Here is a 19,520-nt window from a genome sequence, read left to right as displayed (position 1 = left end):
CTATACAGTTCTTCAGAATTTGGCTTATAAGCTGAAGGATAATGAAAGAAATCTTCATTTACTTTCGAATCTCACAAATCTTTAGGAAGTAAAAAAAAAAATGAAGAAATCATTTTTGCTGTTATTTTCATCAATTCTGCCATTATATTTTCAAGGGTTTTTTTAAATTAAAATAAATGTGCCATATATTTCAGTTATAAATTAACATGTCAGCATATTGGTTGTAGGCAGTATGTCATTCTAAGAAAATAGAAACAATGAAATCAATATTAAAGTTATATTTTTCCTGAAGTGTTTAGTAAAGGCAGTGTGGTTTCATGCATCTGTTATTTCAGAATTACACCAAAATTGTAAGAGCAAGAAGATTACTGAGAACCCAGCACTGGAAAAGCAATTGTAGTAGATCTTGCCAAGCCCACTGGATGATAAGTGGTTACAGTGATGGCCTGGATTTTTGCACAAGAGTATTAAATAACTAAAATGATTTCACTGGTAATAATCTATCTTGGATGTATAGTTTTGTGTTACATGAAATATCAAACTATTTACATCAGTATCTTCCTGGAAAAGATAGAATATATATATATATATATATATACATAAAACTTGGCATGTATTTTATTGAGGCTATCATGAAACAAATTGAAAATTTACTAAGAATATGACACAAAAGCAGAATATTTATGAAAGTAACCTCAGAAAGTTCAGGGGTCCTAAATATGGCTGTGAGGAAATTGACAATAGACAAAATTGTTGTGAGTCTTCTTGAAAGAGAGTACATATCTGAAGAAGCTACATTATTCAATGCAGATTAACAGATTAAATTTAGATGGTGGTGGTTTATATCTCACATTACGTTTCTCCAGTTGGCTCCTAGGATGACTTGGAACACGGAATAGCACCTTCCAATGTTAACGAGACAAGGGCACATCCCTCTCCAGTAGAAAACTCAAGAATCTATTAAAGTTTCAGTCAATTTATGCCATGATGTCTCTTGATGGGAGGGTGACATAATCTCTGGTGTCCTTGGAGAGTGGTATTAATAGAGAATATGATTTAATGCCAAGCAAGACCCCAGTGCTCGAGAATCGGCGTCACCGTCTCACGTCGTTAAAGCAGTCTTACCGAGAAGCCCTGCTGACCTCTATTTCTTTTCATTGAAAATTTGCTTTGGTTTTCTGCTTCTGTAGTTTCCCAATCTACCTTTGAGCTTCAATTTAGAGCACAGCAGTACTATTTATGTCAAAACCTCCCAATACTTTGTTTGCTGAAGTGTAAAATAATTTTCATTCTGAGTCAGAGCAAATCCTACCTAACCTCCAACCAGTCCAGCTAAAAGAAAATGACTAAGTCCTTTAATTGAAGGGTGTTAAATACTACCTTTAGGATAGGCATTTTAATGCAGTGATAACTGATCATTAAATAGTTATGATAACCAGATTCTGCCTGAATTGCTAATGAGACTGGATAAATGTAGTGATCACAAGTAGAAGTTTAAATTAGATGTAGGAACAACCCTATTAATCTTCTCCACAGTTCTCCTGGATTCATGCTGAGAATATCTCAACCCTCTAGACATAGGCAAAGACAATGTGTAAAAGCAAGTGGAGTCATTTTATTAAGAGGAAAATATTTCTCAATGATAATAAATAGATTCATATAAACTGTTGATTTGTAGGGGCAAGGATGTTAAAAATATGTTGAAATTCATATAAAAGTTAAACTTTTATAATTATTGAAATGGGAGGAAAAAACCTGAAAAAAAATGGAGAAAACTTATATGGCTAATAGATGGAGGGAAAAGCATTTGATAAAGATGAACACAAATTTTAAGGCCACTCAAAATATAAATGTAAGAATACATCTTTGCCGTAATTGGCACATGTACTCTAAAGTGCTATAATTATGCTTAGCTTAAAACATTTCTATTTATATAACATACAGAACATGTTTGTCATGATTATTTTATCACAGTAATATTTTTAATAGTTTGGGAAGGTTGACAAATGCAAAGTGACACTATCCTCAAAATATTAGAATTAAAATAACTAGGAAAAGGGATTTGCATTATGGTGCAGCATATTAAGCCACTGCCTGTGATGTTGGCATCTCATCTCTTAGCGTCTCTTCAAGTCCTAGCTGCTCCACTTCAAAACTAGCTCCCTGCTAAAATAACTGAGAAAGCAGTTTCTGATGGCCCAGTGCTTCGGTCTCTGCCTCCCATGTGGGAGACTCAAATTGGTTCCAGTCTCCTGACTTTGGCCTGGTCCATTCTTGGCCATTTGGGGGAGTATACCTGTGGATGGAGAAGCTCTTTCTCTGTGTCTGTCACTTGGACTTTCAAATAAATATTAAAATCTAAACACAAAAATTCATGCTAATCAGTTAAAACAGCTTTTAATAAGACTTCACTACAATTGAGTGCCAAGAAAATATAAATATAAACAATTTTGGAAAGCAAAATAAATGCCTTACTCACAATAGTCATTTAGAAATTACAATTAAGGATTAATTCATTATAGCATGTGCATTTTTAAAAGATTTATTTATTTAATTTGAAGGCAGAACTACAGAAAGTTAGAAGCAGAGAGAGAGAGAGATGCATCTTCTGCTTTCCCGGGCACATTAGCACAGAGTTGGATTGAAAGTGGAACAGCGGGAACTCTGCTTTACCCACTACACCACAGTGCCAATCCTGGAAATGTGCATTTTTTAATGAAACTTTACAGAGATAATAAAAAGATCTGAAAATTAAAGTTCATAGATAGGGCCGGCGCTGTGGCGCAGCGTGTTAATGCCCTGGCCTGAAGTGCCAGCATCCCATAAGGGTGCCAGTTCTAGTCCCGGCTGCTCCTCTTCTGATCTAGCTCTCTGCTATGGCCTGGGAAAGCAGTAGAAGATGGCCCAATTCCTTGGGCCCCTGCAGCCGTGTGGGAGACCCGGAAGAGGCTCCTGGCTTCGGTGGCATAGCTCCGGCAGTTGCGGCCATCTGGGGAGTGAACCAGCAGATGGAAGACCTCTCTGTCTCTACTTCTCTGTAACTCTTTCAAATAAAATAAATCTTAAAAAAAATAAAGTTCATAGATAAATCAGTGTACCAAAATGAGTCTTTAAAACAATGCTTTATCGTCCGGCGCCACAGCTCACTAGGCTAATCCTCCGCCTGCGACGACAGCACCCCGGGGTTCTTTTTTATTTTTGACAGGCAGAGTGGACAGTAGAGGGAGACAGAGAGAAAGGTCTTCCTTTGCCGTTGGTTGGGGTTCTAATCCCGGTTGGGGCACCAGTTCTGTCCCAGTTGCGCTTCTTCCAGGCCAGCTCTCTGCTGTGGCCCGGGAGTGCAGTGGAGGATGGCCCAAGTGCTTGGGCCCTGCATCTGCATGGGAGACCAGGAGGAAGCACCTGGCTCCAGGCTTCGGATCGGCACAGCACGTTGGCCGTAGTGGCATTTTAGGGGTGAGCCAACGGAAGGCAGACCTTTCTCTCTCTCACTAACTCTGCCTGTCAAAAAAAAATAATGCTTTATCAGAAGAGGTATGGGTTATTGAAAAAAATAGATAACTGTTGAATAAGCCCAATTATAATACCTATTATCTCTAGTACCAAAGGACAAGAAATGGACTATAGAAAATGGTTAAAATAAATGGTTAGAAATTTCACTGGAGGATTTTAGTTAGATGTACTTTTTTTGCAGTTTACTACAATAATTTCAAAAATGCAAAAGATGTACATAATAAGAAAAAACTAAATTCAATATTTGTTCTTCAATAAAACAATCTAAATTTAAAAACTGGAGAAGTCAAAAAGATTTAAAAATTTAATTACACCATTGATAAATGATGATGGGAATAGGGAAAGAACAAAACATCTATTATGTTGGGGAAAAAAAAAAGGCAGAGAAAAAAAGGAGAAAGAGAAAAATGGCCTTTCCTGATGAAGTGCCCCTGAAGCCACTAGTCACATGTATTGTTGCCACTGGGCCACATAAAACTAACTGCAAAGATTATCAGTACTCATACAAGTGTTCACAGCCAGTGATTCAGCCGTCCCTTCCTGGCATTCTAGGTTAAGAAGTAGTCCAAAGAAAGATAAAGCCAAAATAGTATTTAAAAAATGTATTAAATGTTCAGCATAACAGCATTATTTTAGTAAAAAATTGGAAGCAAACTCAATAAAGTATTAAATTATGATTCATTGTAAAGTCAAAAGTCTATTTTGCTGACAGTGCATTGACACATGAAGAACAAGGATATTTCAAGCTGTTTTAAAACTATTTGAAAAAGGCATGCAGAAGGCCTATAGATACTGTGAATAGTGAATTTGTTGATCATCAATTTTCTAAATTTGAATTTTAGTATAAAAAATAAACTCAAATGAGAAGTAGAGGAAAATTCTATATTCACCATGTATATTAGTTATAAAAGTATGGGATAGAGAGCAGGAAATTAAAAAAAAAAATCACAGAAAGCTCCTCCTTTGATTCAAGCAGAATTTCTCTGTATTAGAATTCCTGATACAAATGAAATCTTTGTAAAACAATCTAAGTAATTTTATGAAAGGCTACAAAGAACAGGTATGAGCGAGGAGATGGTCCACTCATACTGAAGAAAAATGACCAAGTCTGCAAGAATGTCCTGTTCAGTCCAGAATTTAGAATACAGGATTAGTGTTTCCTCTTGATTGGCTAAAGATTTGCTTTTCCATTAGCTAAGCTATAACCAATCAAACAATTCGTGTTGATAGTCACCAAGTAGCAAAGCCACGCCTTGTCCCTTCTGCATTTCTGCTTATGGGGCCATACATGTAAAACAATATATATATATATATATATGTATACATATACATATACATATATATATATTATATATATGACTGTCACATATCCTTTTTATGAATGGCAGTTGTCAAACTCCATAGGAGGATTTGATTGTCAACCTGAAATACAGAATGGAAAAGTTTAATGTTATGATGAGACACCTTTCTTAGATATTCTTCTTGTAGTTAGAATTGCAAACAAAAGTTCTGATCAGGAGAAAGCTCTGATCCTATTAAGGAATAGGGATGGGAGGGAGGAAAGAAGGAAGAAAAAATTCCTGTACACAGGAGAGTACTTCAATAAGTTAATGGGAAATTGAATTAAAATATTATTCTTTCATGAATACTTCCAGTACCTTTTTTTTTTTTTTTTTTTGACAGGCAGAGTGGACAGTGAGAGAGACAGAGAGAAAGGTCTTCCTTTTGCCGTTGGTTCACCCTCCAATGGCTGCCGCGGCTGGTGCGCTGCGGCACTGATCCGAAGGCAGGAGCTAGGTGCATATCCTGGTCTCCCATGGGGTGCAGGGCCCAAGGACTTGGGCCATCCTCCACTGCACTCCCTGGCCACAGCAGAGAGCTGGCCTGGAAGAGGGGCAACCAGGACAGAATCCGGCTCCCCGACTGGGACTAGAACCTGGTGTGCCGGTGCCACAGGTGGAGGATTAGCCTATTGAGCCATGGCGCCGGCCTCCAGAACCCTTGTATAATAAGGTGATTCCTAGTAACAAGAAGATATGACCATGAGGCACAGGTAATTCAACCTACAAAGAAAGGGAGAAAGCGGGGGAACACTAGCTCTCCACAACTTCAACCTGTGATCCAGGCACATCCATCTCATAACCCCTCAGGTAGACTGAGTCTCAACTCTGTCACATATTAGCATCAACGAAGAATGCTGAAAAAACATTGATATCTAGGCTGTGACACAAACCACTTAATGTAGAATCTCCAGAGATGGAATCTAGGCTTCAGTATTTTTAAATCTTTCTATGTTACACCAACATGTCACCAATGTTGAACACCATTGCCTTACAATGTCCATGGCTTATAAAAGTTATTTCATACACTAGGAGTTGCAAAAAGAAACATGCATGAGGTCCTGTTAGTGCCAATGGGTATTTACTGGCCAGGTTTTTAAAAGATGGATACATACATACATACATACATACATATGGATAGGTACATACATACATTCTCTGATGTGGGATAATTTATTGAGGCCCCAAGATGTATTGATCTTACTGTAGCATTTCAGAAATAATCAGAACCAGTGATTGGCTATAAAGTAAACAGGACAAGGATTTACTGCCAAAGTTTCTTGGTCTCAAAGACAAGGTCCAGTGGTCAGAGTCAGACTATGGAATTGTTTTACTGGGGACAAGTCAGAGAAGATGGGAACTCTAAGAACAAACAAAAATGTAGTCTGGCCTGAAGCCCTGGAACAGTCTTTACAGCGTTGACTACAAGTGACTCCTTGACATGTCTGGGATCCATTAGCTCTATGGTGCAAACAGGTGATATATCTGCCCTGTGTCCTCGTCATGAGCCAAGTATTTCTGGGGAGAATTCGGAGACACAAGAAGTGTTCTACTTGGGCTGGCTGGGTAAAAGATACTATGTTTCACTGAGACAGCAGTGTTTCTAAGTACCAGCATGTACCAGAATCCCTTGGAGGATTTGTTAAAACTCAGATTGCACGGCCTCAACCCCAGAGCTGACATGGGCCTGAGAATCTGTATCTCTAACGACATTCCAGAGGCTGCTGATGGTCCTGGGCTGGGAGCCACATTTTCAGATCCCCAGGTCTTGGATCTTTAATTCTAATTTTCTTTTTGTCTGCATTAGTAAGAATCACTGCTTTTTGGGTCTACATGTAAGAATGCTTCAGATTATAAAATACAAATGCTAAGTAAAAATGATGAAGTACAGTAATCTCTCCTTATTCTCCTTATTCACTATTTCAGTTGGCCTTGATCAACAGTGGTCCAAAAATATGAGCTGGAAAGTTCCAGAAACAATTCATAAGTTTTAAATTATGCACTGTTCTGTATAATAGTGTGATGAAATCTTGTTCCATCCAGCCGTGTCCTATCCAGGATGTGAATCATCCCTTTGTATCCACCCTGAACAAGCTACCTGCCTGTTAGTCACTTAGTGGCTGTCTTAGTTATAGATCTACTGATGAGTTATCAGAGAGCTTGAGTTCAAATGACCCTTGTTTTAGTTCGTAATGGCCCTGAAGCACAAAAGGAGTGAGCTGGTGATTCTGATAAGCCCAAGAGAAGCCTGAAAATGCTTCATTAAGTAAAGAGGTGAAAGTTCCCTACTTAATAAGGAAGAATGGATCTTAGCTGAGGTTGCTTCCTCTACAGTAAGAACTAATTTTCTGTCTGTGAAGTTGTGAAGAAGGAAAAAAAAATCATGCTAATTTGCCATCACATCTCAAACTGTGACAGTTATGATCATAGTGATGGCTATGTGCTTACTTAAGATGGAATAGGCATTCTGTTATGAGGTTGGGTGACATCGCAGTTTTAGAATCCACTAGGGATCTTAGACTGTATGTTCTGAGCATAAGAAGGAACCACATGTGTACCCCAATAGGGTTGGTAGTGATCTTGAGTTCTATGAAGGAAACCACTTGATTTCCTCCATGCATAATTTTGTTTTTCTGGAAGTGTTTCATGACCAAGGGTACTGTTTCTGCACTTCCAAATTGTATGATGTGTTGGCGGGGATATGGGACTAGTGACCTGCCATGCTATACCTCAAACAATCCAAACATGGGCTTGGAAAATCTGTTAAGTTTTGTGTCTTTTTCTTAAGTGTTTATCTGATGATACTGCCTGATACTGTTGAATCAGTGAGGCACATCCTGGAAGCTGCTAATGATTTCCTTTTTATTGTGGTGTTAGGGGAGCCGCCATTTGTCAGGGTGCCATGGACCTAATAATTGAACTCTCTAGAGGTCAGAATTACTGAGAGGGAAAGCATTTGTTTCTTCTGTGCAACCAGATCTTTTTTTTTTTTTCCTGTGTTATTTTCCAGGGAGGATACTGTGTGTATTGGTGCCATTTGGAACGAATCTTAAAAGAAATAGGCCAGAGTTCTCAACTATGCCTGAGATGTTAGAATCCCCTAGGCAACTTCAGTAGGTGGGGAAATGACTAGACTCCACCCCAGACTAAATAAACCTGATGCCTCCAGGGTATATCCTGGCATTGTTTTAATTCTAAATCTCTCTAGATCAGTGGTTCTCAGATTTTGAGCTCAATAGAACCACCTGGATGACTTGCTAGACCATAGATGGCTGAGCCTGACCCCCAGCATTTATGATGGAGTAAGTATGGATCACAATTTGCATTTATATAATTTCCCAGATCTGCTGATGCTGCTGGTGCAGGGACAGCATTGGTGAGAACCCCTGCTCTCTGGGGTGGTCTGATACTGAAGACAGTGCAGCCCACCATGGACAGAGGTTGCTTTCTTCTGAGCTCAGCTGTTAGCAACTCCATTAGTCCTGGGTTTCTTACCAGGGCAAATAATAACCCTTAAACCCACCATGAACCTTTCCTTATAAAGTAAAATCATTTGGAGAGTTATGCTCTTAGTAACACTGGAGCTGGTTAAATAATCTAGTGATTTCATTCTTTGTAAACAAAATTATAATTTTGTATCAAAACTTGTTACTTTAGCCACTTCTGGCTTCATCAGTCAGCTTTCAAGAGCCCTATATTTGCTGATACTTTCCACTTCATTTTCTTGTAATTTCATTTAGCACACCATTAGGTTGGAGGAAGAAAAAAAGTCAGTGGCAGCATCAGCAAGCTTAAAATAAATGAGGTCTGTGTGGGCAGTTTGCTGCATTACCCCCTGGTATGATGAGTTATATCATTTTCTGAGGCTCGCCATTCCTGGAAAGGGGATGTTTACAAAACTTTCTAAAGATCAGCCTCCATCTGAATAAATCTTAATGATTTGCCAATCTTGATTCTTGATTTTCATGTACATCTGCAGGATTCCAAATTTATTTTCATCATAATTAAACCTCCTAAAATATATTTGTGCAATGGCTTTCTTTTTTTCCTTTTTTATATTTTATTTATTTGAAAGGCAGAATTACAAGAAGAAAGAGAGCAAGCGAGCGAACTTCCAAATGCTGGTTCATCCATAAATGGCTGCAACAGCTCGAGCTGGGCCCATCCAAAGCCAGGATCCAGGAGTCTCCTCCAAGTCTCCCACATGGGCTCAGGGGCACAAGTACTTGGGCAATCCTCTGGTGCCTTCCCAGGTGCATCATCAGGGAGCTGGATCAGAAGTAGAACAGGCAAGACTCGAACCATCACCTACACAGGATTCCAGCACTGTAGATGGAGGCTTTACTTACAGCACCAGCCCCTGTGCAATGGCTTTCTCTCTGTACCAAATGTCCATGCATCTCCGGCTAGTATAATGAGAAGAGCATGGCTATCACAGACCCATCTGTATTCTCATTAATTGCTGGATGCCTTTGGAAAAATAACTTGATGTATACCAGCATCAGCTTTCTTCTCTTTAAAGCGGAGAATAATCCCTCAATCATAAGGCTACTAAAAGGATCAAATGTGATAAGGAAGACCCTGTGTTCAGTTAAGTGTTCAATAAATGGGAACAGTTCTATGTGGAGTCTAAGGAGCTCCTGGAAGCTTATGCAGGGTGGAAGACTACGATCAGCATAGAGATCCCGCAAGGCCATAGAACCAAACTGGTTCTAATCATCAGTAATATGTGACTTTGCTCTGTCTGCTCACGGCTCCTCTGGATGTCTCCATTAGTCTTAAATGGAATTCTGAAGTATGTAAGTGTGCCTCAAAAAATGGCATTTTAGTCAGAACCCTGCATTAATAAACAACCTTTGCAAATATAATTGCTGACTTAATTAGTACTGTATTTTATACTGTATTATATTTATGGAGGCATGTATGCTTATTAGGGACTATTTGATATCATAGTCTTGGGAATAGTTCCTGTAGCCTTAATTAAATATGGAACTTAATTACACTATCAAGTTCACAATAAAAACTAGATTGCATTTCTTTGATGTTTGTAAATCTACATAGGAACTTCTCTATACATACTGATTTGATAGTGATAGAATGAAAACACAGTAAAAGGGAGCCTCAGTCTAGTAGCATGGAACCTCGTACAGATAAGCTATTAGATGTATTAATCACACTGAATTGAATTTCGAGGAGCTACTTGTGGCATGATTGAGAGTTGAATCTGGTATCCTGAACATGAGTCAGTTACAAGTATTCTAAGTGCTGAATGCTGTATGTCTTATCGATCCACTGTTGCCTTTATGTTCTGCTGTTTTTCTTTGCATAATTAAAAATTAACTTTGAAAGAGATCATTTAGGAATTAATTATGCAATTTTGAAATAAAGCTAGTGGAGGGGTTTCTTATTTACTTCCATATTGTAGTTACTGACCTTGAGTTAAGAATTTTAAATTAGAAAATGAAAGAAACTTACTGATTTAGAATTATGTTTAAGCTTTTAAACTAATCCATCTTTTAAAACAACATATAAACAAAAACCTACATTTACCATTCCAGCTGTTGTTTGACTTTACTGAGTTGAAAAGGGTGGAAATTTGTGGTTAAGTGTGTAATACCACATTTTGACAAGAGAATTCTTAGGAAAAGCATTGAAGGATTTTTTATAAGCCAGGAAGTATATATATTTCACAGTTGAATGGAGGGAAGAGTCTATTTAAATAATTTACTTGTCCATTAATAGGTAGGCATCCCTGTTCTGGGCTTCCACAATAGAGCCATCAAAGCCAGCTTGTAGCTTTCTGCACTTTGAGAGTTTGTTTTAAACACCGATGAGAGTACATTTAAATTAAATTTTTACAAAGTTAATGTTTAAGTTACTGTTTCTTTGATCTCTTTATGATTAATGATATTTCATTATTATAGAGTTTCTTTTATCTTTGAGAAGCATGAAATTAGGAGTAGCAACACTGCTGTCCTCAAACTTCATAGCTCTAAGCACAGAGAGATGATTTTCAATTATAAATTCTGTTTCCTCTTTACATATGGGATACATTACATGGAGACAGATGAGACAGCTCCCAGATATTTTATTACTCCATCCTGGAGGGAGAGCTGCACTCTCAAATGTCTTCTATGTAAATCTGACTTTCTTAGAGATTTTCATCTCATTTTCTTTTGCTCCATATTTATTTAAACTCAGATAACCTTTGTGCCCTATGGGAAGATTATTTTTAGTGATTATATTTTCTATGAATCTTTTTTGTATCTATATGTGAAAGATCATTTAAAGGTAAGGTGTGCAATTATTCAGTGGAAAATAAATTTAATGACATTTGTTTGCCAATGTACTAGTTTCTGATGGAAAATGCTATCTGATTTATCTGAGAACTAAGAGTCACATTGACACCACAACTAACAGTTGGATGATGATATAGTTGACAAGTTAGAATAGTTTCCCTATTACTCTAATAGTACCCCTCCCCTTAGTTACTTATTTTTTGTGTACAGGGCCAGTTTCTTCTCCCCCCAAAACCTTTTATTTAAAGAATATAAACCATTCATTTCATAAATAAAACTTTAGTAACATAGTGAATTTCTCTTCCATGCCCACACTCTTACCCCTCTTCCTCTTCTCTTTCCTATTACAATTCTTATTTTTTACTAAAATAAATTTTCAATTAAATTCATACACATATGATTAACTCTATACTAAGTAAAGAGTTTAACAAATAGTATTAAAAAAAAAAAAACTGTTCCTCAACAGTTAAGAGCTGTTCAGAGTAATTGCATATCGAAGTATCAATTCCAATTCTATAGAATACCTAATAGGTGCTCTATTATCATAGATCAGGGAGAATATACAATATTTGTCCTTTTGGGGCTGGCTTACTTTGCTAAGTATAATGTATTTCAGTTTCACTCATTTTGTTGCAAACGACAGGATTTCATTTTTTTTTTACCGCTGTGTAGTATTCCATGGTGTACCTATTCCATAATTTTTTTTTATCCAGTCTTCTGTTGATGGACGTTTGGGTTGATTCTGTGTCTTAGCTATTGTGAATTGAGCTGCAATAAACATGGGGATACAGGTAACTCATATTCTGATTCCTTTTGGTTTGGATAAATTCATAGGAGTGGGATGACTGGGTCATATGGTAGGTCTATTTTCAGGTTTCTGATTTATCTCCATGCTGTCTTCCAGAATGGCTGTACCAGTTTACATTCCCACCAACAGTGGATTAGGGTACCTTTTCCCCCCACATCCTCACCAGCGTTTATTGGTGGTTGTTTTCTATATGAAAGCCATTCTAATGGAGGTAAGGTAAAACCTCATCATGGTATTGATTTGCATTTCCCTGATGGATAGTGATCCTGAGAATTTTTTCATGTGTCTATTGGCCATTTGGAATTCCCCTTTTGAAAAATGTTTAAGTTCTTTGCCCATTTTTTAACTAGAGTGTCCATTTTGTTGTTGCTGAGTTATTTGATCTCTTTATAGATTCTGGATACTAATCCTTTATCAGTTGTATAGTTTCCAAATAATTTCTCCCATTCTGTCAGTTACCTCTTAACTTTTCTTAGTGTTTCTTTTGCAGTGCAGATTTTCAATTTGATGTAATCCAATTTTGATTGGATTGTGCCTCTGGGATCTTTTCCAAGAACGCTTTGCTTATGCCAATGTCTTGCAGGGTTTCCCTAGTATTCTTTAATAATTTGAAAGTATCAGATCATAGATTTAGGTCATTGAGTAAGGTGTGAGATAGGGGTCTTGCTTCATACTTCTGCATGTGGAGATCTAGTTTTCCCATTGTTGAAGAGACTTTCATTGCTCCAGGGATTGATTTTAGCTCTGTTGTCAAAGATAAATGGTTATAGATGCATGGGTTGATTTCTGGAGTGTCCATTCTGTTCCTTTGGTCTATATATCTGTTTTTGTATCAGTACCAGGCTGTTTTGATTATATCTGCCCCATAGTATGTCTTGAAATCTGGTATTGTGATGCTTCCCATGTTGGATCATTCTTTCCTTTTTAATTCTATTAGTAGCAGACACTTGGTCTTATTTATGTGATCCCTTTGACACTTACTCCTATCTTTATGATCAGTTATGAACTTAAACTGATCACTTTAACTAGTAATATGGCATTGGTACCTGCCACCTTAGTGGGATTTGGAGTCCCATGGCAAGTTTTTAGCTCTACCCTAAGGTATAAGTCTGAGGGAATGTGTGCTGAACTGTACATCTCCTCTATCTCTTATTGCCACTCTTATTTTTAACAGGGATCAATTTTCAATTGGATTTAAACACCTAAGAATAGTTCTGTGTTAAGTAAAGACTTCAACCAATGGTATTAAGTAGAAAAATAAAACAGTACAAAGAATAAAATAGTAAGTTGTTCCTTAATAGTCAGGACAATGGCTGATCAAGTCATTGGTTCTCATAGTGTCAGTTTCACTTCTACAGATTCCCTTTTAGGAGCTCAGTTAGTTGTCACAGATCAGGGAGAACATATGATATTTGTCCCTTTGGGATTGGCTTATTTCACTCAGTAAAATGTTTTCCGGATTCCTCCATTTTGTAGCAAATGACTGGATTTCATTTTTTTAACTACTGTGTAGTATTCCATAGAGTACATATCCCATAATTTCTTCATCCAGTCTTCTGTTTGTGTCATTTTTCTGTTTTACATCTTTCCATGAGTCTGTACTGACTGGTGCCGTGGTTCCTGGGCTCTGTACTGAGGTGCTCAGAGGACTGCTGTGAACTCACATAGGTATATAGAGTATTGTACGTGTTTTGGGGAAACAAAGCAGCATTCAACATGTGTTGAACACCCATGTATGAAGAGTCTTCAAAAGTCTGAGGGAAATGCTTATTGTGATAAAACTATGCCTGGGCTAAAATCTTCTCTTTTGCACCAAAATGAGCTCCTTTTTATTCCATTTTCTGTGACCCTTATGAAGCAGCCATGTACTAGTGTGAGGTAGTTCAATTTCAGCATTAAATTGACCACGTTCCTTTCATTGATGTCACATTTACAAAGGTGGGTGTTCACTTCCTGCTGTGGTAGAAAGTAAGTGTGATGTGGAAAACATGACAGGAAAGTGGAGGTATCCAATCTGAGTGCAGTGTTTATGAAAGTGAGCGGTGTCTGGCAGCACTCATCTGGTGGTAAGGAATGTGACTACTTAAGGGTGAAATAACTGTTTTTCAATTAGATGATTTTTCTTCAAATGACTATCAAGATTTTAGGCCACACATCCTTTTTGATTTTTTTTTATCTAGTCACTTAAAAGATGGCAGTTGTTAAGACAGTTGTTAAGATATTGTTCTGCAAACAAAGACAATTTGTGACTGTGGACTATAGAATAAAATTCAAACTCCATGACAAGACAGAGTGTACAAAGTCCTTCAAAATCATTTTCTCAACTTAAGAATGAACGAATATGCTATTCGTAGATTTCTCAGCTTCGATTTCCTCATTCATAGGAATGGAAGAACACTAGTACTTATATATAGTTGTAGAGTTGTCTAAATTTAAGTAGATTAACATCCACTAGTGTCAGGCATAGAGTAGATGTTTAGTCAATTTTGGACAACTAAAATACATAGTTTTTGTTTTTAAAATTAACATCATCTTCATCAAAATGCAAATGGACTTGGAATTTGAGAGCCCTAAGCAGTCCTAATAGCCTTTGACTTGCTTAAGATATATCATTAGTTAAGCGCAAAGAGAGAACTCAAAAACCAGACCTCCTGGCTCCCAGTACATTGGCTTTCCCTCTAATCTGTAAACAAAATCAGTGTTTTTCATCATTCAGAAGGTGTTCACTAGAAAATTCTGGCCTGGAGATGAAAGTTTTCTGGATTCAAAGAAGTCTTTAAAAAAATAAAATTCAGCAATGTTATTTTTATTTTCCTTTGGACAAATATTTATCTGTTTTTTCTCATTTGTGTTAAAGGGAAGAATAAAATTCTGACTTCTTTGCCTTATGTAGAAAAGTAGCAGAATGTGTGATATAAGTTGTATTGTTTGTATTCCTATGTTTTGGTTCCTGTCTTTTTTTTTTTTTCTTACAAGGGAGAGTTTCATAAAAATGCTCAGATTTATTATGCAGGTGCAAGCACATTTGCCTAGTGACGCAAGTACTCTGAAGGAGGCCCGCTTTGAGCTACAGAGACATGGGGAGAGACCATAGAGGTGACATTAGAAGGTCTTTCCTGTGCTGCTACCTGCAGTTTGCTCTTGGTCCCTGGCCAAGCAGCAATAAGGCGTCTGTTTGGGCTCTGAATTTCTATTATTGAGAGAAACAGAATTTAGAAAGTGCAGGATCTTATAATAAATGTAATTAATCACTAGTTGGTCATAGGTTGTCACTGAGAAAACTTGAAACCATGAACTCTTACTCTTCATCTAAGGAAAAGATGTGGACATATGATTTAGAAAATTCTTGATTCTTTTCTGATAAATTGAGTAATCAAATTTTACAGTGAGTAGGAGTGTATACTTTGAGTTTAGACAAGTCACTCTCATCTCAGGGCAAGACTTTCCTGAACCGCAGAATGAGGAAGTAAAGGGTTGAGGCAGTGGGGTTGATGGATAATGCTTCTTGATGGCATGCAAAGCAAACAAGCAATAAAAATAAACAGCTCTTTAAAATTTCTACATCAAATAAGGTTAGGCTACCAAACATCCTGTATTCTTCTTATATATTCAAAATGCACAGTGTTACTGTAAATACTCAATATCCTCCAATAAAGAATCACATTTATACTTATTTGACTCAGTTTACTAAAGGAATTGTGTGTGTGTGCACGCATGTGTGCAAAAGAGACATAATCTACTGACATACTGTGAGCTATGACACAGGCTCTAGTATCTCAAATGCCAACTGCAAACATTTGGATGCTATGTTTCCAAAAAGTAATATGTGATCAGAGTAATTAGTAATCAATTCTCTAAGTCTGCTGTGTCATACTTTCATCTTTTGTTTTATGTAGGATCAATGAGACTGACAACTAAGTGTTCAAGGCTAATCGAAGTTGAGCCAGATTCAAACTCTGCTGCTGCTACTCACTAACCATAGCATCTGGGAAAAATTAAGAAACTTGGTGTTCATTTTCTATCCTTGATTAAATGGGCATGATAATAGCACTTATGTCTTATGGTTCAGATCTTGAAGAGTGACTAGAACATAGGAGTTTCTACATAAAAGTTATGATTATTCTTAATATTATTTAAAAATGATGGTGAAGACCGGCACCGCGGCTCACTAGGCTAATCCTCCTCCTAGTGGCACTGGCACACCAGGTTCTAGTTCCGGTCGGGGCACCAGATTCTGTCCCAGTTGCCCCTCTTCCAGGCCAGCTCTCTGCCATGGCCTGGGAGTGCAGTGGAGGATGGCCCAAGTGCTTGGGCCCTGCACCCATGTGGGAGATCCAGAAGAAGCTCCAGGCTCCTGGCTTCGCATCTGCACAGCTCCGATTGTTGTGGCTAATTAGGGAGTAAACCAGCAGATGGAAAACACCAGTCTCTCTCTCTCTCTCTCTCTCTCTCTCTCTCTCTCTCTCTCTCTCTCTCTCTGTGTGTGTGTGTAATTCTTTCAAATAAATAAATAAACCTTCAAAAAAAACTATAGATGAATTTCAAAAATTTTTGCATCCAAACCAGCATCTAATTCCATTTTGCCATGAACTTGTTGACTCCTTGTGTGTCTTGAAACCAGCTCTTATGAGATATTTATTGCTACCATATTGGTACAAGCCATCACTGTCTCCTGGGATCCTGCAAAGACCTTCTAAGGGTCTGTGATTCTTTTATCAGTAGCAATTAGGGTGCTGGTTTAAAACATCAGATATAGGCAAGCATTTGACATAGCAGTTAAGACCCCACTTGGGACAAACTTGCGCCTACCTAGGTTTGATTCTTAGCTCTGCAACTGAGTCTAGTTTCAAGCTAATGTACACCCTGGAGGCAGCAGGTAATGGCTCAAATAGTGGGTCCCTGACACACTGTTGGTAGACCTGGATTGAGTTCCAGATCCTGGTTTGATCCTGGTCCACCCCTGGTTATTGTGGACATATGGGGGAGTGAGCCAGTGGTTGGGAGCTCTGTCTTTCCTACCTTTCAAATGTTTTTCTCTTTAAAAAAAAAAAAAAAAAAAAAAAAAAAAAAAACACTGGGTAATTTGCCTATGGCTGCAGTACATTTGAATGCAGTCCTAACATCTAACCATGACTTTCAAAATTCCCACTAGCCTCCCTAATCTTGTACCCCATAGCCCATGTACAATGCACTGGTCAACCTGGCCAAACCCAGAAAGCTTGCCCTCTGCTTGGTGGTTTGCATTTACTGTTTCTTCTACTGTCAGTATTACTGCCTCAAGTCTTCACTGGGCTGATTCCTTCCCTTTGTTCTGGTAGGGGCCAATTGTCGCCTTCTCATAGACATAACCTTCCACCTCCCTAGGTAAAAGTAGCCCTAACGTGCTCTATCTAAATTTTTCATTTATTTGATTTTCCCCTTCCTCCTACCAGAATATAAAAGCTGCAAATGGGTAAGGACTTTGTTGGCACGTGGAATAATTACTGTTATTTCCATTTCAACATATATTTAATGACTTAGTCTTCTGTAAGGGTCACATAGTACTCAACTCACTGGCTTGTTTTGAAGGTTGAGGGAGAAACTACATGCCAAACAGCTGAGAGTAGTGCCCATCACATGGCAGCTGTCGAGTATGTGCTTAGCACGGCCTAGTATTCTTAGACTACTTTCATGCTTATTTTCCTATTTGAACATCTCAAGTGCCCTATGAAGAGACTCAAGAGACTCCCCTGTTATCTGGAGGGGACCAAGAAGCACAGCCAAGGCTGGAGCTTGACAGAGGGGCCTCTGGTCCAGGAGGACTTCCTCACTCTATCGTACCAAATTTGTATGGTAGGAAATGGTGAACATTTGACTTTTAATGGACTTGAGATATCCTTCCTACACCGTATGCATAACTTACAACCTTTTAAGAAATAAAGAAGCCATGACATACTTAAATTTTTGATGGAGTTAATTCTCTCTCCTATGCTCATTTATGATAAATCTTTTATTAAAGCTAATCATCTATTTTTTCATGTCTTCAACATTTGATATCAGTTCTTATTCTATATCATTATACCTTGTCTACCTCAACTCCCTTGTGTAATTTGAAATTCTTATTTCCAAACTTTGAACATACTGACCATTATATTTTCCCTGAATGAGTAACCTATTCTATGCTGAGCTTCGTGGTGTTTGCATAATGAATTAGCAAGATATATAGTCACTATCCTATATTGGTGATATAAATGTACATATTGAAACAGTTTCATGGGATAGATCATATGCACACAGGTACATGTAATGAGTGTTACATGTAATTCATGTAATGTATATTTGTATTATGTAGTTCAAAGAATATCAGTTATATGAACATCTATATTTTCACCTCAAATTTACCACAATAGGATGTGATTGGTACCCTTGACACTCCCTGTGTACTCTGCCTCCCCTTACAGAGATGATTGCATCCAACTTTGGGAATAACCATTCCCTTTTCTTTATATCCTTAACTAATGTAAGTTTAGTTTTGTCTATTTTTGTCCATTTCATATAAGTGGAATTACATAGTGTAGGCTGTTCTGTGAATTGTTTTTCAGGGCAAGTTGACACTGCAGGTTAAGCTGCTGCCTGCAATGCTAACATCCCAGAAAGGTGCTGATTTGAGTACCAGCTGCTTTACTTCTGATCCAGCTCCCAGCAAATACACTGGGAAGGCAGTGGACTATGGCCCAAGTACTTTGGCCCCTGCCACCCACATGGAAGACTTGGATGGAATTCCAGGATTTGGCTTTGGGTTGACCCACCCTGGCCATTGTGACCATTTGGGGAATGAAACAATAGATGGAAGACATCTCTCTCCCCCTCTCCTTCTCTGTAACACTGAGAATAAATAAATCTTCAAAAAATTACTTTCACTTTATGTGTTTAAGACTCATGTATATTGATGAGTACAACTGTGATTCAGCCAAGCTCATCTTGATACAGAATTCCATTGTGTGCATAAATCACAGTTTAATTCTCCATCATCTTATTGGTGGATATTTGAGCTATTGAAAAATTTTGCTATTATGAACAGTGTTGCTGTGGACATTTTCTTATGTTTCATGATATACATTTGGAAGGGTTTCTGTAAGGTTTGTACTTAGTAGTACATGCATTCTCATATTCAACTGTGTTGAATATGTGTCATTCTCATATTCAACTTTACTATGCAATAGCAACTTGCTGTCCAGAGTGATATCAAATTATACTCTCCTCTAGTAGTACATGAAAATTCACAGGGCATCATTATCTCCTGAGCATTATAAGGAAGAATGTCAAATTTTTTAAGTTTTGTCAGCTTGGCAGGTTTGCAATGATATCTCCTTGAGATTTTAATTTGCATTTCTTTGCCTCCTAAAGAGATGGCAGCTTTTTTTTTTGTATGTTTATTTGACATTCTCATTTCCTCTTCTGGGAAATATTTATTCATATTTTCTTCTACTGGGTTGTTCATCTTTGCCTTATTGATTTATAATTCTTTTTACATGTTCTACATGTGAGGCACTTCAAAAAAGTTCATGAAAAATAGAATGA

At 37.7% G+C, this 19,520-nt stretch overlaps 1 protein-coding gene across 4 annotated transcripts in view; it reads left to right on the top strand.

Moving 5' to 3' along the window:
• Window positions 1-19,520, top strand: part of TRPM3 (transient receptor potential cation channel subfamily M member 3) — a 948,117-nt gene that overhangs the window by 162,575 nt on the left and 766,022 nt on the right. The gene's annotated exons all lie outside the window — the stretch shown is intronic.

Source organism: Lepus europaeus, chromosome 12, assembly GCF_033115175.1.
Source record: "Lepus europaeus isolate LE1 chromosome 12, mLepTim1.pri, whole genome shotgun sequence".
Taxonomy (NCBI): Eukaryota; Metazoa; Chordata; class Mammalia; order Lagomorpha; family Leporidae; genus Lepus; species Lepus europaeus.
The sequence above is the reverse complement of the archived record's forward strand: the minus strand, read 5'-3'. Positions and strand labels throughout refer to the sequence as shown.